Below are 12,580 nucleotides of genomic sequence, written 5' to 3' on the forward strand. Positions count from 1 at the left end.
AAACAATTTAATTTTTTTTGCAAAATTTCCCAAAAAAATCGTAAGGGCCTTATGAAATTTTCGAGTGAAAAATTTTTTTGAAATTTTTTTCTGATTTTTTCTTTTTTTAATTTAAAGCACTATTTAAGTGAAAAGAAACTTATTGCAACAAATTTCCATCAAAATATATCACATTTAAAATTTTTGCTACATTGCTCAAAAATGAGGAAAATTTTACATTTTCTCAAACAGGGTAAGGAACTTGGTTCCTCGAATAACTTCTGGCACAGACATCTAAGGGCATGGCTGTCCAAGAAGAAAATGTAGCCATTGGTGCCATCTATCGACCACAGGTTAAAGTTTGGCGATCCGTTGGATACCGACCGAGTTATAGGCAAAAGTTGGTGCAAAAATGAGGAAAATTTTACATTTTCTCAAACAGGGTATGGAACTTGGTTCCTGGAATAACTTCTGGCACAGACATCTCAGGGCATGGCTGTCCAAGAAGAAAATGTAGCCATTGGTGCCATCTATCGACCACAGGTTAAAGATTGGCGATTCGTTGGATACCGACCGAGTTATAGGCAAAATTTTGTGCAAAAATGAGGAAAATTTTCATTTTTGTTTTTGAATTGTTTGATTTTTTTATTATTTTTCACTCTTTTTTTCATTTCAAGCATTATTAGAGTGAAAAGAAACTCATTGCAACCCATTGGCATTAAAATAAAACAATTTAATTTTTTTTGCAAAATTTCCCAAAAAAATCGTAAGGGGTAAGCCTTATGAAATTTTCGAGTGAAAAATTTTTTTGAAATTTTTTTCTGATTTTTTATTTTTTTTGAATTTAAAGCACTATTTAAGTGAAAAGAAACTTATTGCAACCAATTCCCAGCAAAAAATATAACATTTAAAATTTTTGCTAAATTGCTCAAAAATGAGGAAAATTTTACATTTTCTCAAACAGGGTAAGGAACTTGGTTCCTCGAATAACTTCTGGCACAGACATCTAAGGGCATGGCTGTCCAAGAAGAAAATGTAGCCATTGGTGCCATCTATCGACCACAGGTTAAAGTTTGGCGATCCGTTGGATACCGACCGAGTTATAGGCAAAAATTGGTGCAAAAATGAGGAAATTTTTACATTTTCTCAAACAGGGTATGGAACTTGGTTCCTGGAATAACTTCTGGCACAGACATCTGAGGGCATGGCTGTCCAAGAAGAAAATGTAGCCATTGGTGCCATCTATCGACCACAGGTTAAAGATTGGCGATTCGTTGGATACCGACCGAGTTATAGGCAAAATTTGGTGCAAAAATGAGGAAAATTTTCATTTTTTTTTTAATTTTTTGAATTTTTTATTATTTTTCACTCTTTTTTTCATTTCAAGCATTATTAGAGTGAAAAGAAACTCATTGCAACCCATTGGCATTAAAATAAAACAATTTAATTTTTTTTGCAAAATTTCCCAAAAAAATCGTAAGGGGTAAGCCTTATGAAATTTTCGAGTGAAAAGTTTTTTTGAAATTTTTTTCTGATTTTTTATTCTTTTTTTTAATTTAAAGCACTATTTAAGTGAAAAGAAACTTATTGCAACAAATTCCCATCAAAAAATATAACATTTAAAATTTTTGCTACATTGCTCAAAAATGAGGAAAATTTTACATTTTCTCAAACAGGGTATGGAACTTGGTTCCTCGAATAACTTCTGGCACAGACATCTAAGAGCATGGCTGTCCAAGAAGAAAATGTAGCCATTAGTGCCATCTATCGACCACAGGTTAAAGATTGGCGATTCGTTGGATACCGACCGAGTTATAGGCAAAAGTTGGTGCAAAAATGAGGAAAATTTTACATTTTCTCAAACAGGGTATGGAACTTGGTTCCTGGAATAACTTCTGGCACAGACATCTGAGGGCATGGCTGTCCAAGAAGAAAATGTAGCCATTGGTGCCATCTATCGACCACAGGTTAAAGATTGGCGATTCGTTGGATACCGACCGAGTTATAGGCAAAATTTGGTGCCAAAATGAGGAAAATTTTCATTTTTTTTTTTAATTTTTTGATTTTTTTACTATTTTTCACTCTTTTTTTCATTTCAAGCATTATTAGAGTGAAAAGAAACTCATTGCAACCCATTGGCATTAAAATAAAACAATTTAATTTTTTTGCAAAATTTCCCAAAAAAATCGTAAGGGGTAAGCCTTATGAAATTTTCGAGTGAAAAATTTTTTTGAAATTTTTTTCTGATTTTTTATTCTTTTTTTAATTTAAAGCACTATTTAAGTGAAAAGAAACTTATTGCAACAAATTCCCATCAAAATATATCACATTTAAAATTTTTGCTACATTGCTCAAAAATGAGGAAAATTTTACATTTTCTCAAACAGGGTAAGGAACTTGGTTCCTCGAATAACTTCTGGCACAGACATCTAAGAGCATGGCTGTCCAAGAAGAAAATGTGGCCATTGGTGCCATCTATCGACCACAGGTTAAAGTTTGGCGATCCGTTGGATACCGACCGAGTTATAGGCAAAAGTTGGTGCAAAAATGAGGAAATTTTTACATTTTCTCAAACAGGGTATGGAACTTGGTTCCTGGAATAACTTCTGGCACAGACATCTGAGGGCATGGCTGTCCAAGAAGAAAATGTAGCCATTGGTGCCATCTATCGACCACAGGTTAAAGATTGGCGATTCGTTGGATACCGACCGAGTTATAGGAACAATTTTGTGTAAAAATGAGGAAAATTTTCATTTTTTTTTGAATTTTTTGATTTTTTTATTATTTTTGACTAATTTTTTCATTTCAAGCATTATTAGAGTGAAAAGAAACTCATTGCTACCCATTGGCATTAAAATAAAACAATTTAATTTTTTTTGCAAAATTTCCCAAAAAAATCGTAAGGGGTAAGCCTTATGAAATTTTCGAGTGAAAAATTTTTTTGAATTTTTTTTCTGATTTTTTATTCTTTTTTTAATTTAAAGCACTATTTAAGTGAAAAGAAACTTATTGCAACAAATTCCCATCAAAATATATAACATTTAAAATTTTTGCTACATTGCTCAAAAATGAGGAAAATTTTACATTATCTCAAACAGGGTAAGGAACTTGGTTCCTCGAATAACTTCTGGCACAGACATCTGAGGGCATGGCTGTCCAAGAAGAAAATGTAGCCATTGGTGCCATCTATCGACCACAGGTTAAAGTTTGGCGATCCGTTGGATACCGACCGAGTTATAGGCAAAAGTTGGTGCAAAAATGAGGAAAATTTTACATTTTCTCAAACAGGGTATGGAACTTGGTTCCTGGAATAACTTCTGGCACAGACATCTAAGGTCATGGCTGTCCAAGAAGAAAATGTAGCCATTGGTGCCATCTATCGACCACAGGTTAAAGATTGGCGATCCGTTGGATACCGACCGAGTTATAGGCAAAAGTTGGTGCAAAAATGAGGAAAATTTTACATTTTCTCAAACAGGGTATGGAACTTGGTTCCTGGAATAACTTCTGGCACAGACATCTAAGGTCATGGCTGTCCAAGAAGAAAATGTAGCCATTGGTGCCATCTATCGACCACAGGTTAAAGATTGGCGATTCGTTGGATACCGACCGAGTTATAGGCAAAATTTGGTGTAAAAATGAGGAAAATTTTCATTTTTTTTTTAATTTTTTGATTTTTTTATTATTTTTGACTCATTTTTTCATTTCAAGCATTATTAGAGTGAAAAGAAACTCATTGCAACCCATTGGCATTAAAAAATAAAACAATTTAATTTTTTTTGCAAAATTTTCCAAAAAAATCGTAAGGGGTAAGCCTTATGAAATTTTCGAGTGAAAAATTTTTTGAAATTTTTTTCTGATTTTTTATTCTTTTTTTAACTTAAAGCACTATTTAAGTGAAAAGAAACTTATTGCAACAAATTCCCATCAAAATATATCACATTTAAAATGTTTGCTACATTGCTCAAAAATGAGGAAAATTTTACATTTTCTCAAACAGGGTAAGGAACTTGGTTCCTCGAATAACTTCTGGCACAGACATCTAAGGGCATGGCTGTCCAAGAAGAAAATGTAGCCATTAGTGCCATCTATCGACCACAGGTTAAAGATTGGCGATTCGTTGGATACCGACCGAGTTATAGGCAAAAGTTGGTGCAAAAATGAGGAAAATTTTACATTTTCTCAAACAGGGTATGGAACTTGGTTCCTGGAATAACTTCTGGCACAGACATCTGAAGGCATGGCTGTCCAAGAAGAAAATGTAGCCATTGGTGCCATCTATCGACCACAGGTTAAAGATTGGCGATTCGTTGGATACCGACCGAGTTATAGGCAAAATTTGGTGCAAAAATGAGGAAAATTTTACATTTTCTCAAACAGGGTAAGGAACTTGGTTCCGGGAATAACTTCTGGCACAGACATCTAAGGGCATGGCTGTCCAAGAAGAAAATGTAGCCATTGGTGCCATCTATCGACCACAGGTTAAAGATTGGCGATTCGTTGGATACCGACCGAGTTATAGGCAAAAGTTGGTGCAAAAATGAGGAAAATTTTACATTTTCTCAAACAAGGTATGGAACTTGGTTCCTGGAATAACTTCTGGCACAGACATCTGAGGGCATGGCTGTCCAAGAAGAAAATGTAGCCATTGGTGCCATCTATCGACCACAGGTTAAAGATTGGCGATTCGTTGGATACCGACCGAGTTATAGGCAAAATTTTGTGCAAAAATGAGGAAAATTTTCATTTTTTTTTTTAATTTTTTGATTTTTTATTATTTTTTACTCTTTTTTTTCATTTCAAGCATTATTAGAGTGAAAAGAAACTCATTGCAACCCATTGGCATTAAAATAAAACAATTTAATTTTTTTTGCAAAATTTCCCAAAAAAATCGTAAGGGGTAAGCCTTATGAAATTTTCGAGTGAAAAATTTTTTTGAAATTTTTTTCTGATTTTTTATTCTTTTTTTAATTTAAAGCACTATTTAAGTGAAAAGAAACTTATTGCAACAAATTCCCATCAAAATATATCACATTTAAAATTTTTTCTACATTGCTCAAAAATGAGGAAAATTTTACATTTTCTCAAACAGGGTAAGGAACTTGGTTCCTCGAATAACTTCTGGCACAGACATCTAAGGGCATGGCTGTCCAAGAAGAAAATGTAGCCATTGGTGCCATCTATCGACCACAGGTTAAAGTCTGGCGATCCGTTGGATACCGACCGAGTTATAGGCAAAAGTTGGTGCAAAAATGAGGAAAATTTTACATTTTCTCAAACAGGGTATGGAACTTGGTTCCTGGAATAACTTCTGGCACAGACATCTGAGGGCATGGCTATCCAAGAAGAAAATGTAGCCATTGGTGCCATCTATCCACCACAGGTTAAAGATTGGCGATTCGTTGGATACCGACCGAGTTATAGGTAAAATTTTGTGCAAAAATGAGGAAAATTTTCATTTTTTTTTTTAATTTTTTGATTTTTTTATTATTTTTGACTAATTTTTTCATTTCAAGCATTATTAGAGTGAAAAGAAACTCATTGCAACCCATTGGCATTAAAATAAAACAATTTAATTTTTTTTGCAAAATTTCCCAAAAAAATCGTAAGGGGTAAGCCTTATGAAATTTTCGAGTGAAAAATTTTTTTGAAATTTTTTTCTGATTTTTTAGTTTTTTTTTAATTTAAAGCACTATTTAAGTGAAAAGAAACTTATTGCAACAAATTCCCAGCAAAAAATATAACATTTAAAATTTTTGCTAAATTGCTCAGAAATGAGGAAAATTTTACATTTTCTCAAACAGGGTATGGAACTTGGTTCCTCGAATAACTTCTGGCACAGACATCTAAGGGCATGGCTGTCCAAGAAGAAAATGTAGTCATTGGTGCCATCTATCGACCACAGGTTAAAGATTGGCGATTCGTTGGATACCGACCGAGTTATAGGCAAAAGTTGGTGCAAAAATGAGGAAAATTTTACATTTTCTCAAACAGGGTAAGGAACTTGGTTCCTCGAATAACTTCTGGCACAGACATCTAAGGGCATGGCTGTCCAAGAAGAAAATGTAGCCATTGGTGCCATCTATCGACCAGAGGTTAAAGTTTGGCGATCCGTTGGATACCGACCGAGTTATAGGCAAAATTTGGTGCAAAAATGAGGAAAATTTTACATTTTCTCAAACAAGGTATGGAACTTGGTTCCTGGAATAACTTCTGGCACAGACATCTGAGGGCATGGCTGTCCAAGAAGAAAATGTAGCCATTGGTGCCATCTATCGACCACAGGTTAAAGATTGGCGATTCGTTGGATACCGACCGAGTTATAGGCAAAATTTGGTGTAAAAATGAGTAAAATTTTCATTTTTTTTTTAATTTTTTGATTTTTTCATTATTTTTCACTCTTTTTTTCATTTCAAGCATTATTAGAGTGAAAAGAAACTCATTGCAACCCATTGGCATTAAAATAAAACAATTTAATTTTTTTTGCAAAATTTCCTAAAAAAATCGTAAGGGGTAAGCCTTATGAAATTTTCGAGTGAAAAATATTTTTGAAATTTTTTTCTGATTTTTTATTCTTTTTTTAATTTAAAGCACTATTTAAGTGAAAAGAAACTTATTGCAACAAATTCCCATCAAAATATATCACATTTAAAATTTTTGCTACATTGCTCAAAAATGAGGAAAATTTTACATTTTCTCAAACAGGGTAAGGAACTTGGTTCCTCGAATAACTTCTGGCACAGACATCTAAGGGCATGGCTGTCCAAGAAGAAAATGTAGCCATTGGTGCCATCTATCGACCACAGGTTAAAGTCTGGCGATCCGTTGGATACCGACCGAGTTATAGGCAAAAGTTGGTGCAAAAATGAGGAAAATTTTACATTTTCTCAAATAGGGTATGGAACTTGGTTCCTGGAATAACTTCTGGCACAGACATCTGAGGGCATGGCTGTCCAAGAAGAAAATGTAGCCATTGGTGCCATCTATCCACCACAGGTTAAAGATTGGCGATTCGTTGGATACCGACCGAGTTATAGGCAAAATTTTGTGCAAAAATGAGGAAAATTTTCATTTTTTTTTTTAATTTTTTGATTTTTTTATTATTTTTGACTAATTTTTTCATTTCAAGCATTATTAGAGTGAAAAGAAACTCATTGCAACCCATTGGCATTAAAATAAAACAATTTAATTTTTTTTGCAAAATTTCCCAAAAAAATCGTAAGGGGTAAGCCTTATGAAATTTTCGAGTGAAAAATTTTTTTGAAATTTTTTTCTGATTTTTTAGTTTTTTTTTAATTTAAAGCACTATTTAAGTGAAAAGAAACTTATTGCAACAAATTCCCAGCAAAAAATATAACATTTAAAATTTTTGCTAAATTGCTCAGAAATGAGGAAAATTTTACATTTTCTCAAACAGGGTATGGAACTTGGTTCCTCGAATAACTTCTGGCACAGACATCTAAGGGCATGGCTGTCCAAGAAGAAAATGTAGTCATTGGTGCCATCTATCGACCACAGGTTAAAGATTGGCGATTCGTTGGATACCGACCGAGTTATAGGCAAAAGTTGGTGCAAAAATGAGGAAAATTTTACATTTTCTCAAACAGGGTATGGAACTTGGTTCCTGGAATAACTTCTGGCACAGACATCTGAAGGCATGGCTGTCCAAGAAGAAAATGTAGCCATTGGTGCCATCTATCGACCACAGGTTAAAGATTGGCGATTCGTTGGATACCGACCGAGTTATAGGCAAAATTTGGTGCAAAAATGAGGAAAATTTTACATTTTCTCAAACAGGGTATGGAACTTGGTTCCTGGAATAACTTCTGGCACAGACATCTGAGGGCATGGCTATCCAAGAAGAAAATGTAGCCATTGGTGCCATCTATCCACCACAGGTTAAAGATTGGCGATTCGTTGGATACCGACCGAGTTATAGGCAAAAATTTGTGCAAAAATGAGGAAAATTTTCATTTTTTTTTTTAATTTTTTGATTTTTTTATTATTTTTGACTAATTTTTTCATTTCAAGCATTATTAGAGTGAAAAGAAACTCATTGCAACCCATTGGCATTAAAATAAAACAATTTAATTTTTTTTGCAAAATTTCCCAAAAAAATCGTAAGGGGTAAGCCTTATGAAATTTTCGAGTGAAAAATTTTTTTGAAATTTTTTTCTGATTTTTTATTCTTTTTTTAATTTAAAGCACTATTTAAGTGAAAAGAAACTTATTGCAACAAATTCCCATCAAAATATATCACATTTAAAATTTTTGCTACATTGCTCAAAAATGAGGAAAATTTTACATTTTCTCAAACAGGGTAAGGAACTTGGTTCCTCGAATAACTTCTGGCACAGACATCTAAGGGCATGGCTGTCCAAGAAGAAAATGTAGCCATTGGTGCCATCTATCGACCACAGGTTAAAGTCTGGCGATCCGTTGGATACCGACCGAGTTATAGGCAAAAGTTGGTGCAAAAATGAGGAAAATTTTACATTTTCTCAAACAGGGTATGGAACTTGGTTCCTGGAATAACTTCTGGCACAGACATCTGAGGGCATGGCTATCCAAGAAGAAAATGTAGCCATTGGTGCCATCTATCCACCACAGGTTAAAGATTGGCGATTCGTTGGATACCGACCGAGTTATAGGTAAAATTTTGTGCAAAAATGAGGAAAATTTTCATTTTTTTTTTTAATTTTTTGATTTTTTTATTATTTTTGACTAATTTTTTCATTTCAAGCATTATTAGAGTGAAAAGAAACTCATTGCAACCCATTGGCATTAAAATAAAACAATTTAATTTTTTTTGCAAAATTTCCCAAAAAAATCGTAAGGGGTAAGCCTTATGAAATTTTCGAGTGAAAAATTTTTTTGAAATTTTTTTCTGATTTTTTAGTTTTTTTTTAATTTAAAGCACTATTTAAGTGAAAAGAAACTTATTGCAACAAATTCCCAGCAAAAAATATAACATTTAAAATTTTTGCTAAATTGCTCAGAAATGAGGAAAATTTTACATTTTCTCAAACAGGGTATGGAACTTGGTTCCTCGAATAACTTCTGGCACAGACATCTAAGGGCATGGCTGTCCAAGAAGAAAATGTAGTCATTGGTGCCATCTATCGACCACAGGTTAAACATTGGCGATTCGTTGGATACCGACCGAGTTATAGGCAAAAGTTGGTGCAAAAATGAGGAAAATTTTACATTTTCTCAAACAGGGTAAGGAACTTGGTTCCTCGAATAACTTCTGGCACAGACATCTAAGGGCATGGCTGTCCAAGAAGAAAATGTAGCCATTGGTGCCATCTATCGACCAGAGGTTAAAGTTTGGCGATCCGTTGGATACCGACCGAGTTATAGGCAAAATTTGGTGCAAAAATGAGGAAAATTTTACATTTTCTCAAACAAGGTATGGAACTTGGTTCCTGGAATAACTTCTGGCACAGACATCTGAGGGCATGGCTGTCCAAGAAGAAAATGTAGCCATTGGTGCCATCTATCGACCACAGGTTAAAGATTGGCGATTCGTTGGATACCGACCGAGTTATAGGCAAAATTTGGTGTAAAAATGAGTAAAATTTTCATTTTTTTTTTAATTTTTTGATTTTTTCATTATTTTTCACTCTTTTTTTCATTTCAAGCATTATTAGAGTGAAAAGAAACTCATTGCAACCCATTGGCATTAAAATAAAACAATTTAATTTTTTTTGCAAAATTTCCTAAAAAAATCGTAAGGGGTAAGCCTTATGAAATTTTCGAGTGAAAAATATTTTTGAAATTTTTTTCTGATTTTTTATTCTTTTTTTAATTTAAACCACTATTTAAGTGAAAAGAAACTTATTGCAACAAATTCCCATCAAAATATATCACATTTAAAATTTTTGCTACATTGCTCAAAAATGAGGAAAATTTTACATTTTCTCAAACAGGGTAAGGAACTTGGTTCCTCGAATAACTTCTGGCACAGACATCTAAGGGCATGGCTGTCCAAGAAGAAAATGTAGCCATTGGTGCCATCTATCGACCACAGGTTAAAGTCTGGCGATCCGTTGGATACCGACCGAGTTATAGGCAAAAGTTGGTGCAAAAATGAGGAAAATTTTACATTTTCTCAAATAGGGTATGGAACTTGGTTCCTGGAATAACTTCTGGCACAGACATCTGAGGGCATGGCTGTCCAAGAAGAAAATGTGGCCATTGGTGCCATCTATCCACCACAGGTTAAAGATTGGCGATTCGTTGGATACCGACCGAGTTATAGGCAAAATTTGGTGCAAAAATGAGGAAAATTTTCATTTTTTTTTTTAATTTTTTGATTTTTTTATTATTTTTGACTAATTTTTTCATTTCAAGCATTATTAGAGTGAAAAGAAACTCATTGCAACCCATTGGCATTAAAATAAAACAATTTAATTTTTTTTGCAAAATTTCCCAAAAAAATCGTAAGGGGTAAGCCTTATGAAATTTTCGAGTGAAAAATTTTTTTGAAATTTTTTTCTGATTTTTTAGTTTTTTTTTAATTTAAAGCACTATTTAAGTGAAAAGAAACTTATTGCAACAAATTCCCAGCAAAAAATATAACATTTAAAATTTTTGCTAAATTGCTCAGAAATGAGGAAAATTTTACATTTTCTCAAACAGGGTATGGAACTTGGTTCCTCGAATAACTTCTGGCACAGACATCTAAGGGCATGGCTGTCCAAGAAGAAAATGTAGTCATTGGTGCCATCTATCGACCACAGGTTAAAGATTGGCGATTCGTTGGATACCGACCGAGTTATAGGCAAAAGTTGGTGCAAAAATGAGGAAAATTTTACATTTTCTCAAACAGGGTATGGAACTTGGTTCCTGGAATAACTTCTGGCACAGACATCTGAAGGCATGGCTGTCCAAGAAGAAAATGTAGCCATTGGTGCCATCTATCGACCACAGGTTAAAGATTGGCGATTCGTTGGATACCGACCGAGTTATAGGCAAAATTTGGTGCAAAAATGAGGAAAATTTTACATTTTCTCAAACAGGGTATGGAACTTGGTTCCTGGAATAACTTCTGGCACAGACATCTGAGGGCATGGCTATCCAAGAAGAAAATGTAGCCATTGGTGCCATCTATCCACCACAGGTTAAAGATTGGCGATTCGTTGGATACCGACCGAGTTATAGGCAAAAATTTGTGCAAAAATGAGGAAAATTTTCATTTTTTTTTTTAATTTTTTGATTTTTTTATTATTTTTGACTAATTTTTTCATTTCAAGCATTATTAGAGTGAAAAGAAACTCATTGCAACCCATTGGCATTAAAATAAAACAATTTAATTTTTTTTGCAAAATTTCCCAAAAAAATCGTAAGGGGTAAGCCTTATGAAATTTTCGAGTGAAATTTTTTTTTGAAATTTTTTTCTGATTTTTTATTCTTTTTTTAATTTAAAGCACTATTTAAGTGAAAAGAAACTTATTGCAACAAATTCCCATCAAAATATATCACATTTAAAATTTTTGCTACATTGCTCAAAAATGAGGAAAATTTTACATTTTCTCAAACAGGGTAAGGAACTTGGTTCCTCGAATAACTTCTGGCACAGACATCTAAGGGCATGGCTGTCCAAGAAGAAAATGTAGCCATTGGTGCCATCTATCGACCACAGGTTAAAGTTTGGCGATTCGTTGGATACCGACCGAATTATAGGCAAAATTTGGTGCAAAAATGAGGAAAATTTTACATTTTCTCAAACAGGGTATGGAACTTGGTTCCTGGAATAACTTCTGGCACAGACATCTAAGGTCATGGCTGTCCAAGAAGAAAATGTAGCCATTGGTGCCATCTATCGACCACAGGTTAAAGATTGGCGATTCGTTGGATACCGACCGAGTTATAGGCAAAATTTGGTGTAAAAATGAGGAAAATTTTCATTTTTTTATTTTGAATTTTTTGATTTTTTTATTATTTTTTGACTAATTTTTTCATTTCAAGCATTATTAGAGTGAAAAGAAACTCATTGCAACCCATTGGCATTAAAATAAAACAATTTAATTTTTTTTGCAAAATTTCCCAAAAAAATCGTAAGGGGTAAGCCTTATGAAATTTTCGAGTGAAAATTTTTTTTGAAATTTTTTTCTGATTTTTTAGTTTTTTTTAATTTAAAGCACTATTTAAGTGAAAAGAAACTTATTGCAACAAATTCCCAGCAAAAAATATAACATTTAAAATTTTTGCTAAATTGCTCAGAAATGAGGAAAATTTTACATTTTCTCAAACAGGGTATGGAACTTGGTTCCTCGAATAACTTCTGGCACAGACATCTAAGGGCATGGCTGTCCAAGAAGAAAATGTAGTCATTGGTGCCATCTATCGACCACAGGTTAAAGATTGGCGATTCGTTGGATACCGACCGAGTTATAGGCAAAATTTGGTGCAAAAATGAGGAAAATTTTACATTTTCTCAAACAGGGTATGGAACTTGGTTCCTGGAATAACTTCTGGCACAGACATCTGAGGGCATGGCTATCCAAGAAGAAAATGTAGCCATTGGTGCCATCTATCGACCACAGGTTAAAGATTGGCGATTCGTTGGATACCGACCGAGTTATAGGCAAAATTT

The 12,580-nt window shown here is 33.7% G+C and overlaps 1 long non-coding RNA gene across 3 annotated transcripts in view; it reads left to right on the forward strand.

Annotated features, from left to right (window-relative positions):
* The window catches only part of LOC125760452 (uncharacterized), a 30,005-nt gene that overhangs the window by 14,211 nt on the left and 3,214 nt on the right, over window positions 1-12,580 (forward strand). The window contains exons 2-3 of one of the 3 annotated variants that reach the window (XR_007417998.1): window positions 3,369-4,270; window positions 10,203-12,340. This is a non-coding gene — a long non-coding RNA (uncharacterized LOC125760452). Of the gene's footprint in view, window positions 1-101; window positions 4,271-10,202; window positions 12,341-12,580 lie in introns of those variants that run through there. The other 2 variants (XR_007417997.1, XR_007417999.1) reach the window with 2 other exon arrangements.

The sequence above is a fragment of the Anopheles funestus genome, chromosome 2RL, assembly GCF_943734845.2.
Source record: "Anopheles funestus chromosome 2RL, idAnoFuneDA-416_04, whole genome shotgun sequence".
Classification (NCBI taxonomy): domain Eukaryota; kingdom Metazoa; phylum Arthropoda; class Insecta; order Diptera; family Culicidae; genus Anopheles; species Anopheles funestus.